This window comes from Balaenoptera borealis, assembly GCF_965194805.1.
Source record: "Balaenoptera borealis genome assembly, chromosome: 14".
NCBI classification, from domain to species: Eukaryota; Metazoa; Chordata; class Mammalia; order Artiodactyla; family Balaenopteridae; genus Balaenoptera; species Balaenoptera borealis.
The window spans coordinates 86,062,951-86,075,908 of NC_138875.1; the positions used below are offsets into that span (position 1 = coordinate 86,062,951).

The window sequence follows — 12,958 nt, forward strand, 5'->3', positions numbered from 1 at the left end:
GGAACCCCTCTCAGCAGCTCAGACCCCCGCCCCGGGTCCTACAGGCACCCACGTGTCTCCAGCCTGGGATACTCTGAAACCCTCCAGAATCCTGAAGCACAGAACGTGCCCTTCCTGGACCTCTTGGGATGCCCCAGGGCCCACGCTCAGTTACTAGCCGGTTCTAAGGGGCACAACCACCTGCTGACCCTCTCCCAGGAGCCCCTGGAGAAGCATCTACCCTCGGATCAGCTTTGGCCGGACAGAAATGCTCTTCTCACGCTAAGTGCCAACGGAGATAACCCAGCTCACTCTAGGGTGAGCTGGTTACACCCCAAAGGCCTTCTCACCACTGCTAGAGGCAGGAAGGCGTCCGAGGGAAACCAGTACCTACCACAGGGAACAGCAGGAGGTACGGCTGCACCCACAGGACAGAGCCAGGAGGTCAAAGTGCTCAGAGTAAAGGCGAGGTCAGCCGCCCCAGGAGTGAGCCCACAGACAGAGCTGAGAACAAGTCCCACCGTGGGGCTGCAAAGACAGGCCTCAGAGGAGGTGACTGAGATGTGGGAGCTCTGGGTGGGCCCAGGAAGTGAGAGAAGGGGCCCAGAGTCTAGGCTTTCTGGCTTTCACAGGTCATGAGCCCAGCCCCCTGTCCAGCTGACAAGTGGGGAGAGAAGAAGGAGGGGACTGAGGCTCAGAGAGGGCAAACAACCTCCCCAGGGTCACCCAGCCAAAGAACCTCCACACACAGGCTCTGGCTTGGGGTTTGAGTCCCAGCTCCGGCCCTTACAAACTGTGTGCCCTTGGGGGGGGTCACCTGACCCGAGTCTCAGTGTCATCCTCTGAGAAGTGGGGCTCATACAGCACGCTCCCTTCCTGTGACTGATTTCGGTATGAAATGAGATCGTGCGGGGCCAACCACAGCCATCACATCAGGGTTATAATAGTACTAATGACAGCACCCCTCCCCCCTCAGCACGTGCCAGCACCTTCCTAAGCACTTAGCATGAATCAACACATCTAATCTTCGTGCCAACCCTCTGAGGTACCAAACACTACCCCCTTTTACAGATGAGGAAGACTGAGGCACTGCAGGGTTATGCCACCTGCTGTAATTCACACAGCTACAAAGGAGCACGCTGCGATCAAACCCAGGACAGCCGGGCCCCAGAGCCTGTGCTCTCTTTCTTTTTAGATCACTGTAGATTCACATGCAGCTGTAAGAAATAACACAGCTGGATCCCGTGGACCCTTTAGCCAGCTCCCCCCAATGGTATCATCCTTATAATAGCTGCAACCAGGAAATTGACATTGATGCAACTGGCCTTATTCAGATCTCGGGGGTTTACACGTGCTCACTTGTGAGCGTGCGTGTGTGTGTGTGTGTAGATCTATGCACTGTTATCTCAGCGTAGATTCGTGTGGCCACCACCAACGACGCAGGACAGTTCCACCGCAAGGGTCTCCTCTGCGACCTCTGGTCTGAGCCACCACATGTGACTGTCTTTCTCAGTGGATGGGGGATCGAGTCCCCAAGACCCTCAGGGCAGGGCAGTGGTGGCAACAACACAGCTCTGTGGCTGACCCAGGTGGGCACTGCGGGCTTGGGGGCAGCAAAGGGACATTCGTGGGATCCTCTGCTGCACAGGCCTTTCCCGAGGTCCCCAGGAGAGGCCTGAGGACAGTGGGACAGCGGGCAGCTGGAGTGGGCAGCCTGGACACCGGGGAATTCCCCACTGGCTCCTGCTGGCCTCAGAGGAGAGGCCCCGAGCCAGCCACTGGCCCAGCATCCGGTGTCACTTACAAACACAGGACAGTTGCCACCCTCGGCGGGAGAGCCAGCCCTGTGCACCCGGCCCCCAGCCACGCCAGGCACTGTCAGGGTGTGTGGCCCAGGCTTGGTGAGGGACGAGGCAGAAATAGGCACGCACTGGGGAAGCCCCAGGGACCGCAGCCCAGGTCCAAATGCAGACCGAGGCTGGGGCTGGGGAGGGACCCTTCTCACCTCGCTGGGGTTTCACTTCTATAAAATGGGAGGGCTCTCAACAGGGAAGAAAAGAAGAACCGATGGAGACCAAGATGTAACTAACTTAATGCAAGCTTGTGGTCTGCACTGACGGAGCCTCCCCACGCCTGCCCGCTTGAGGCCCCTGCAGGTGTGTCTCGGCTTTCCCCAAGGCAATGTGTGGGCTGCTCTCCCTGAATGGACAGGAGAACTGAGGCTCTGTGGGGTTCCGTGACCTGTCCAAGGTCACCCTGTCTGTGAGGGGTGGGGCAGGGACCTTTCATTAGCCCCCTTACGCCTTTCAACAACTTAGAAGACAGATGAAGTATCCATTTGCCAGATGGGGAAACCGAGGCTCAGAGCTGTGAAGTGACTTGTTCAAGGTCACACAGCCGGGATGTGAACCCAGGCAGTCTGGCCACAGAGCAAACCAGGAGGTTGCATCCCTCCCCCCACCTCATCCTCACGCCTGTGTGGCCCCTATTACTGCCCCATTTGACAGGCAAGGAAACTGAGGTTCGCACAGGGGAGGCCCAATGTACAAAGGGACAGAACCAGGATTCAAACCCAGGTCCGTGGCAACCAAGCCACGCCGTCTGGGAACCCAGCCCTCCCTGGCCTGTGCTCACACGCCCCACGAGACGTCCCGCTGCCTCCCAACGGCCCCGGCGCACCCAGACCTCAGGACAAATCACTCCCTCATCCCCTCCGCTTGCAACTGAGGGCTCCTTGTGAGCTCGGGAAGCCCTTCCAACTTTCCAGTGTTTATCCGAGCTCCTCGCTGCCAGGTCCCTGGGCAAGCCTGGGCCAGTGGCGCTGATTTCAAACCAGACACGGGCACCCAGCCAAGAGCCATCGCGGTGGGAGCCGGGCGCCGGGGCAGCCGCAGCACTGCCTGCACCTGGCCCCCCCCCCCCGCTCCACGGCCACCGAGGCACCCGCCCCCAAAACCCCCAGGCCCCCAACCCACCCCCCGGGGCCAACACCGATGAACAGACGCCAGGAGCACCAGATCCCTGGTCCTGCCCGCTCCCCCGCAGGGACGCGCACGGTACGGGGGCTCCAGAAAAGCAGCACTGTGCCCCCCACGCATCACTCCCATCCTCCCGGGCCACCCGCCTGCCCAGCACCCTTTCTGGGGCTTCAGCAACTCTGATAAGGCGTCAGGGACCACTGTGCCCCAGCCATCGCCCGCCTGCCGGGGCAGAACCAGGGCAGAACTGGGGCGTCAGAACACAAGCTCGTCGGCCACCAAATGGGGTCCCCGGCGCAGGTCCCGGTCCTCCTGCCATCTGGGGCCCCCAATCTCTGCCCCCTCTCCCCCCGCCGGGCGGCCGGGTCACACCGCATCTCCCTGCCCACTGCCAAGCCCGGAAACTTCTCTTACCCGAGCACATGACCGGCCTCTCGCTCACGTCAGCTCCAAACACAACTTGAAGGAACTCTCCCACAAAAACAGAAAAAACAAAAAGAAAAGAAAAAGAAAGAGAAGTAGAAGGTGCCAGCAAGTGGGTCAGCGGAGTCCACACACACACATTGTTCTGCTGGCTTCCAGAGGACACACCGCGTCCAACCTCAAACCCATCCTTCCTCCAGGGCTGACCCGGGAGAGGGGCGGCCCCACCGAGCAGCCGTGCCGCCTTCCCGCGAGACTGCGGGCTCCCGCCCCGGCTGGGGGGGGCCCTGCAGCCGGCCCGGCGCCCCAGGCCCCCGGCCCGATGCCCCCCTTGGATGGGGTGGGCAGAGGTCCCCCAGGGACCACCCACGGGACCACCCGACCCACAGCAGGGTGAAAGCGCGGCGTCGGGCCCCAGGATCCCTGCTTGCCTCCTGCCCCTCCGGGCCTATAAACACAGGGAATTACATAAGTCCACTCCTCTCGTTGGGAAGCCAAAAGTACGAGCTTTTTCTCCTAGCCTTGGCAGTAAGTAATAATTCCTCATCGCCATGGTAACCCTGGCGGGCTTCCAGCCGACACTCCGGGAGCTGAAACACGGGGAGGCCTTTTTATAGCTCGGTAGAAAAACCTCCTCACTGTTCACCGCTCGCAGGCGAAAGCGAGCTCCAGGCCAGCGTCTCGTCCTTAACCCGTCTCCTCCCAGCCGGACCGTCCACCCGGAGGGCGGCATGGCCGCCCCGGCCCGGACCCGGCGTGAACCGAAGCCGCTGCCCCTGTCCCTTCCCGGCCCTCCTGTCTCCAGGGTGACATGGCCACTGGGCAGGCTCTGTCTTTAAAATATTTCTGTCCTTGTCATCTCAGGAAAAGCAAACATGACCCCCTCACATTGGTATTCTGAACCAGGGTCGTAACAGTGACAGGCCCAGAGGGTGAAAAAAGACACAGTCACAAACACACACACACGCACGCACACACACAGTCCAAAATGGACGGCTTGGTGGTCAGCCAGGGGTCTGAACCTTGGCTGCAACGAGCTGTGTGACTCAGAGACAGGTCTGAGCTTCTCTGGGCGTCAATTTCCCATCTGCAGCCGGGAGGCTCTGCTCTGCTTCTCCAGCGCTCCGAGCAGCAGCGATGAGGTGTCAGGGGAAGCTCCAGAGGGATCTCCAGATTCCCTCCCCTGCCCCCAGCAACCAGGAGTTGGGCCCAATGCTGTTTGCCTGAGATGGCACTCTGAGTGATGCCAAGGGGTCCCACGGGGTACAGATGCAGGGACAGAGCACAGCAACTGCAAAGGTCTGGAGGCCGGATCGAGTTTGGTGTGCTGCAAAAGCACAGAGAAAAATGGTGTGGCCGAGTGCAGTGGTGAAGCGGGGAGAGCATTAGAAGTCAAGGTCAGGGAGTGATGGGAGAGGAGCGGGGGAGGGAAAGCATGAGAACTCTGGGCAAACCATGTAACTCCGTGGACTGGAGACCCTCCCAAGAATAATAACGACAACGATAGTTAACAGTAACACGTACTGTGTGTCCAGCGCTGTGTAAGCACTTCACACGTTAACCCATCTGTCCTCAGGACAGCACAACAAAAGGCAGGGGCACCCAATATACAAAGAAGGAAACAGGCCCAGAGAGGTCAAGTGGCTTGCCCAAGGTCACACAGCCGGAAAGTGGCTGAGCTGAGGTTTGAACCAGGCAAATCCGGCTTGCATCAACCCTGCCATTGGGTATAGTCAGCAGGGATTCATAGAGTGTTTGGGGCAGATCACATTTGTATGTGACAAAGGTCCTTGGCCACTGAACTGGCCGGGGGACCGGAATGGCCACTAGGTGACCTGTGAAGAGGCCCACGTGGAGGCCACATGTGTGCTGACTTTCATCAGCTCACCCTCCAGCCTCTCCCAAGAAAACACCCTCCAGCCTCTCCCAGAGTATTATGGAAGAATTCTACAGATCTGCCTTCTTTTATAGGTGGGGAAAACGAGGCACAGAAAGACGTGAGCAACCAAAAGCTATATTTTTAGACCAAAGATCCCACCCATTGACTTTCACCCTGACTGTCAGGAGACCATGAAACTCAGGAACGGGCCAAACCGGGCCCACCAAAACACGGGCAGGCGGCGGAGCCCAAAGCAGCAGGGTCAGAACGCACGGGTTCCTTTTGTTCATTTCTGTTTCTTTTGACACAGACCTGCACCCAGACTTTCTCAGGGGCTGGCCCTGGAATCAGGAGTAACACATCCACAGCCCCACCAGAGTTATTTATGCTTTGGGCAGGTTTGACGCGGGGCTGTGTCATTCTGGGGTCACTTTTTGTGTCTCTCTCCTCCAAGAAGCTGGGGAGCAAATGGTTTGCTGAGTGACTCTATGAAGATGGCAAATCATCACAAACCAGAAACAGACCCTGGCAGCCCCCTCTAGGCAGAGCCAGTCACCAAAACCAAGTTTCCATTCAGAATAAGTTAGTGTGTGGTCGTCTGCTTAGCAAAAGAAGGTCTCATCCCCCAAGCCTCTGATGGTGAGTATCCCTCGGTGCTCTGAAAACAAATCAAGATTCACCAACATGTACTTCTAGGAACCTGTCTTCGGGCAAAGCTTTAGACGGTGGAAAAGGTAAGTGAAGACGTTACAGGATACACTGTGATGGGGGCCACAGAAGCATGGGGTCCCCAAAAAGAGGCAGGAGGGGTCCCTAGACCGAGTGGCCCTGGGTAAGACCCCCAGCCTCTGCAGACATCAGTCTGCTCAGCTCTGAAATGGGGCACACCTGCCTGTTGTCTCTGTCAGGGTTAAGAGAAACTACACTTCTGGGGGGGGCTCAAGGGACCAGAGGAGACCCACAGTCACGGCTCCTGCTCAGTATCCAGCTCCAAGTGGAAGGGATCCCCACTCGCTCCCTCCCCACGTGGCTGCTTCCTGACCCGGCCAGTCTCCGAGATAAGGTTGGAAGCAGGGGGACTTCCCTGGTGGCGCAGTGGTTAAGAATCCGCCTGCCAATGCAGAGGACACAGGTTCGAGCCCTGGTCCGGGAAGATCCCACATGCCGCGGAGCAACTAAGCCCGTGTGCCACAACTACTGAGCCCGCGCTCTAGAGCCCGCGAGCCACAACTACTGAGCCCACGTGCTGCAACTACTGAGGCCTGCGCGCCTAAAGCCTGTGAAGCCCGCGCACCGCAATGAAGAGTAGCCTCCGCTCACTGCAACTAGAGAAAGCCCACGTGCAGCAACCAAAACCCAACACAGCCAAAATTTAATTAATTAATTAATGTTTTAAAAAAGGTTGGGAGCAGGGTGGGGGCTGGGGGATGAGAAAGAGAACGAGCTAGAAACATCCAGCTGTGTTTTTACCTCTTCCTCTCCTTTACTGAACCCCAGTGCTCCCAGATTTGGGCGGGTGACTACCCCCGCCCGGGCAGCCTAGGTTTCCTCATCTGAAAAGCCACTTACAAGATGATCTTGTGGATGTCCATCTGCACAATGAGAGATTCTTCAGCCATAAAAAGGAATGAAGTACTGATTCTTGCTACCACATGGACGAACCTCAAAAACATCATGCCAAGTGCAAGAGGTCAGACACAAAAGGTCACATTTTGTATGATCCCATTTATATGAAATGTCCAGAACAGGCAAATCCAAAGAGACAAAGCCAACTGGTGGCTGCCAGGGGCTGCGAGGAGGCAGGATGGGCAGTGAGTGCTGTTGGGTTCAGAGTCCCCTTTTGGGGTGATGGAGATATTTCAGAAGTAGACAGAGGGGTTGGTTTACAGCATTGTTTTTTATGTTTTTGTTTTTTGGGTTTTTTTTTGGCTGCACCATGCGTGTGGCATGCAGGATCTTAGCTCCCCGGCCAGGGATTGAACCCGTGCCCCCTACAGTGGAAGCGCAGAGTCTTAACCACTGGGCCACCAGGGAAGTCCCTGGACAATGGCTGTTTGTTTATTTATTTATTTATTTATGGCTGTGTTGGGTCTTCGTTGCTGTGCATGGGCTTTCCCTAGTTGCGGCGAGCAGGGGCTACTCTTTATTGCAGTGCTCGGGCTTCACATTGCGGTGGCTTCTCTTGTTGCGGAGCACGGGCTCTAGGCGCGCGGGCTTCAGTAGTTGCAGCATGCGGGCTCAGTAGCTGTGGTGCACATGCAATCTTCCCAGACCAGGGATCGAACCCGTGTCCCCTGCATTGGCAGGTGGATTCTTAACCACTGTGCCACCAGGGAAGTCCCAACATTGTTTACATACTAAAAAAAACCAATGAATTGTGCACTTTCAAATGGTTAATTTTATGTGATGTGACTTTCGCCTCAATTCAAAATAAATAAAAAGGTGGTTTGGTTGAATGGACACCATTCCAGTCCAGTTTACTGACCTTCTGAAAGCCGTGTCCACCTTTAAGAGTCCCTGACGTCAGGCCTGGAGACATCAGACATTCAACAAACATTTATGGAGTGCCAGCGATATGCATTGGGCACAAAGAATAAGCAGGAACAATATAAAGTTCCCTGCCCTCGTTGGGGTAACTTGGGGAAAGGTGAGGAAGTCAACCACAGATAAAGATGTGATGAAATTCAAGGAATGACAGCAGCTATGGACTGGGGGTTTCTGAGGTGGTGACAGTTCAACAGCGGCCTGGATGGAGTAAGAGAGAGAGGTGTGGAAACTTCTCAGAGAATAGTATCCGAGCCAAGGAAACAGCCAGGGCAAAGGCCCTAAGGTAAGGCTGCATCGCACTTGGTGAGTTCCAGGAGCAGCCAGGTGGCCACGCAGCACGGCAGGGAAGGTCAGCCTCCAGGGATCGTGTAGGTCTCCACAGTCCACAGACAGATCTTTAAGTGTGATGAAAATAAAATTCACAACTGCATTCGTTTCCTACGGCTGCTGAAAAAAATTACTACAGACTGGACGGCTTGCAGCGAGGGCAGGGTGTTCTTTCACAGTGCGGGAGGCCATCTGCCCCAAATCAAGGTGTCAGCAGAGCTGTGTCCCCCCGAAGGCTCCTGGGGAGGATCCTTCCTTGCATCTTCCAGCTCCTGGTGGTACCAGGCTTCCTTGGCTTGTGGCCACATCGCTCCCTTCTCTGCCTCCATCTTCACATGGCCTGCTCCCCGGTGTGTCTTCTCTTACAAGGACTTTTGTCATCAGCTTTAGGGCCCACCCGAATCTAGGATGATCTCATCTTAGACCATTAACTTGATCACATCTGCAAAGACCCTTTGTCCAAATGAGGTCACATTCACACGTTCCAAGTGGAGATTTCTTTGGGGGACCACAACTCAACCCACTGCCACAATCAAGACCCACAATTCAGCAGCATCAAATGCCCGGAAACATCCCTCATCTCCCCTCTCCTTTCCACACTGATTCCAGGGGACCAGGCTGGAAGCTGCAGGGGCAAATGCTTGAGCGTCTTGAGGAACTCATCCATCCCTTCTCCCAGGGGGCCCCCTGCAGCTGGCCCTCTCCCGGCCTGCGCCAGACAAGAACAGACCCCAAAGAACCCAGACCCCCTTCCCTGAAAGACGTATCCATGAGCCACTCACAGGCAGCTGGCAGGAAAGAGGCCTCCCTGATGGGGAGCCTTTGCCCCTGAACGGAGACTTCCCCAGGCCAAATGCACTGCACTTCACTACTTCTTCCAGGCACAAAAGCATCACAGTTAACCCCTTGGCCGTTTTGGCTAAAGGTAGTGAACTGTCCCCTAAGGCTGGTTTCCTGTTTGCTGTTTTTATTTATTTATTTATTTATTTTTATTTATTTATTTATGGCTGTGCGCGGGCTTTCTCTAGTTGCGGCGAGGGGGGGCTACTCTTCGTTGCAGTGCGTGGGCTTCTCATCGTGGTGGCTTCTCTTGTTGCGGAGCACGGGCTCTAGGCGCGCGGGCTTCAGTAGTTGTGGCACGCGGGCTCAGTAGTTGTGGCTCACGGGCTTAGCTGCTCCACGGCACGTGGGATCCTCCCAGACCAGGGCTCGAACCCATGTTCCCTGCATTGGCAGGAGGATTCTTAACCACTGCGCCACCAGGGAAGTCCCTGTTTTTATTTTTAAAAGGTGCCGCTCCCACCCACAGCAGCTGTGAGCTGGCCGCAGGCAGGGCTAACTGCTCACATCGAAGTGCAGTGCCATCCTGCAGCCAAGGGCACAGAGCAACTGGCAACGATGGCTGGGGCAGGGGACCCCACGCCTGGGCAGCAGAGGAAGGAGGAGGTGTCCAGAAAAGCTCCTGGCCACCCAGCCAGATGCCGGAACCCAACCCAGGAAGAACAAATTACACCAGACCAGGGACACACACTCCCAATGTGCCAGGCACTGGGGAGAACAGGTTTCACACCTGTGTGCTCCTTGTTGCCTCACAACAATCCTACAGGGTGTTATCATCCCCATTTTACAGATGGGGAAACGAAGGAACAGAGAGGTGAAGTGACTTGCCCGAGGGCACACAGCTAGTAGTGGCAAAGTCAGGATTTGAACACGGGGGGGTGTGATGCCCAAATCTACATCACTAACCACTAGGGTTTACTATCTCTCAGAACACGTTGAGCTCCTCTGGAGGGCTCTGGGAGAAATTCTGCAGCCTCAGGCCTCCACTTTTGGAAATGGTATCTCTCTGGAGGCATTAAACGTGAATTCTCAAGTCTTGGGACCATCTGTGACATTCCCTGGACCGGTCTGCCCAGATCACGGAGGACAAAATATTTTGAGATGAAAGTCACAGCTAAGAACAGAGGCCACAGAATGATGACAGCCAGCTGTAGCCAACAGGGAAGCTCTTTCTGGCACACACAATGTTTTTTTTTAAATTAGGACATTGCTTATAAAATCCAGATTTCCAGCTTCTCTTGGAAAAAAATCAGAATATCGAGCATGCCAGTTAGCCACAATCCCCACCCCTCCCTTTTGCCTCATTCCTTTCCTTGACTGCGTCTGAGTTTGGGACACTCCTTTCCCTCACCTTGGCCACCTCCCCCCAGTGTTGAAAATAGCTGAACAAGCACTGAAGGCTTCATTTGGCAAGGAAATGGCAAAGAGAAAGGAGTGCCATTCTTGGGGCTGCAGGTGACTCTCCCTCCCCCCTGGCTTGCTGTGCTGGTGGCATGAACCTGCCTGAGAAGAAGGCCCACACAGAAGGAAGCAGAGCTGAGACAGAGCCAGCTCTCCAAGGTGTGCTTTGAGCCCCTGGATCCAGCCATGCCTGAACTTGTCCTACCCTGGACTTTGCCATTAGGAATGCCCATCAATTCCTCCTTGTGGCCTAAACCTGAATGTGTCTCCACCACAACTCAGGAGTCCTAACTAATCACCCTCAGGTCTCGCCTCAATTGATACTTGTCCGAAGAAGCCTGTCCTGACCACAGGCAAATTCGAAACTTGTTACGCTCCAGTGATACAGCCTGAACTCTGTCCACATGACCCTTACTGTTTAACTGACCCTCTCCCTCTGGACACTAAACTCCTCAAAGGCACGAACCATGCCTGACTTCCATCACTCTGACCCCAGTGGCCTACAAATAGCCAGAACATTCCAAGTGCCCAATAAATGTAAATTAATCAACCAGCAAAAGAACAAAAGGGAGAAGCAAAAGCCATTAAACTTGATTTCTGCCTTAAATGTGGTAAAGGACCCAACCCCTGAGGTCTATAGAACAGCCTCAGATCCAGAGAACTACTCCTGCTGCCCCTGGCTCTCAACATTCCTGCAACATCATGACCCCAGGGCCTTTGCACATGCTGTTTCCCCCCTCCCTGACCTAGCTGGCTCATCCCTCTTCCTTGCACAGGTCTGGTTCCTTCTCATGGTCCAGGTCTCAGTTCAACTGCCACCTCCTCAGAGACCACCCTTGATTCCTCTACCTAAAACGAGCCCCCCAGAAAGCAGAGTTGCCCCACCCTGCGTTATTCCACAACCAGCATTTCCCTGCCTTGCAACAGCATGTTTGTTTATTGTACTGCCCATCTCCCCATCAGTCTGTGGGATCCACAAGGCAAGGCCCTGGTGTCTTGTTTGCTGTGTATCACACCCCACCCCACTCCCAGGAGGCCATGGGGACACCAGGCTGGCTGCAAGGGGGCAGGAAGCAGACCCTCATGTCCTGACCAGTCCTGCCCAGCCCAGAGCAGCTGCTGCATGCCTGAGGGCCCTACGTTACACGGGGAGGCTGGCCTGCCGCCGGTGCAGCCCTGCCAAGGGATTCATTCTGGATCCAGGCTCAGGGAGGGCTCCAGGTGGTGCCCGCACAGCCCCCATGATCAACAGCAGGTGCTGCGGACTCATGCTTCCTGGGTTCAAATCCCAGTTCTGCCAGCTGCCAGCTGTGTGACCTTGGGGAAGTCACTGAACCTCTCTTTGCCCGCAGCATCCTTACATATAAAATGGGGATGATCATACTAGCCCCTACCTCGTAGGGCTGCCTCAGGAAGCACATGAGTGAATGTATATGAGACATTTAGAACACAGCCTGGCATAAAGTAAATGTGCAGGAATCATTAGAGATGATAGGGTTAATAATAATGATAATGGCAAACTCTCACATAGCACTAAGGCAAGCAAAAAGTCAGGAAATGTTGGTTTGGGTAATAAATGCAGTATTTGTTCTGTGCCTGGTCCTGTTTGAAGTGCTTTACACAGGAGTTCCTACAAGGTATGTTTGTTATTCTTCATTCAACGTGCTTGTTCCAGCTCTTCCAGGCAGCCTCCCCGGATTGCTCCAACCCTCAGGAGCAACACGGACACACACAATTCCTCATGTGAGTCTGTCCTCAACTCCCCTCTCCATCCCAGGCTACAGGGAGGGGCAGGAGAGCCCCCAAACCCCACGAGACTGAAGTCAGCACAAGGGTGTACATGCCCCACACCAGCCCAAGCTGCAGCCCCTGCTGGACTCCCAAAAATGCAGGCCCCATCGGGCACCCCAGAAAGTGAAACGTGCTCCCTCACTGCAGTCTGCAGTGGGGCAACTCTTGGTGGAGGCCTGGGCATCCCAAGGGCATCCCAAGGGCCCAGGCCCCACTGCCCCTGACAGGGTCAGATGTCTGAGACACAGGGCACACCGTGAAAGAGGCAGTGACTTTGGCTGGGGGTCTGGGGTCTGCGTAGATGGCGTGTGAGAACAATACTGCCCCCCCCAGCCACTGCCATCCTTTCTGTCCCCCAAACGATACGGGCGCAGCTGGTCTCTTGGCCACCCAGCACAGCAAGGACCCCAGCGAAGCCAGCCTGTGGCGTGCACGGGCCCTTCACTTCTCGGACAGGAGAGGCAAACCCCTCCATGCCAGGGACCTGATGTGGCCCCAAACCAGGTGGTAAGAGCTGGTTAGAATGCCGGCCCCAGCACCCACCTGCTGTGTGACCTCACTCAAGTCCCTCCACCTCACTGAGCCTCAGTTTCCTCATCTGGAAAATGGGTCTCATGATCATTATCACAGGCAGGACAACGAGTGTCCAAAGAGCCAGCAAATCAAAGCCACAAAAAAAGAAAGAGAAGATCCAGAAAGAGGCTATTTTAATTTCTGCAAATGGGCTTGCTGTGTCATTAAATGAAACAAAATTTTATTTCATGGTTCAGAATGGTTTCTGTTTGGATTTACG

At 55.4% G+C, this 12,958-nt stretch overlaps 1 protein-coding gene across 24 annotated transcripts in view; it reads right to left on the reverse strand.

Moving 5' to 3' along the window:
- The window catches only part of NCOR2 (nuclear receptor corepressor 2), a 223,504-nt gene that overhangs the window by 172,493 nt on the left and 38,053 nt on the right, over positions 1–12,958 (reverse strand). Inside the window, exon 1 of one of the 24 annotated variants that reach the window (XM_082353177.1) lies at positions 3,372–3,814. The exons of the other annotated variants lie outside the window; for them this stretch is intronic. The gene's annotated coding sequence lies outside the window, so the exon portion shown is untranslated. Of the gene's footprint in view, positions 1–3,371; positions 3,815–12,958 lie in introns of those variants that run through there. 24 annotated transcript variants of the gene reach the window in all.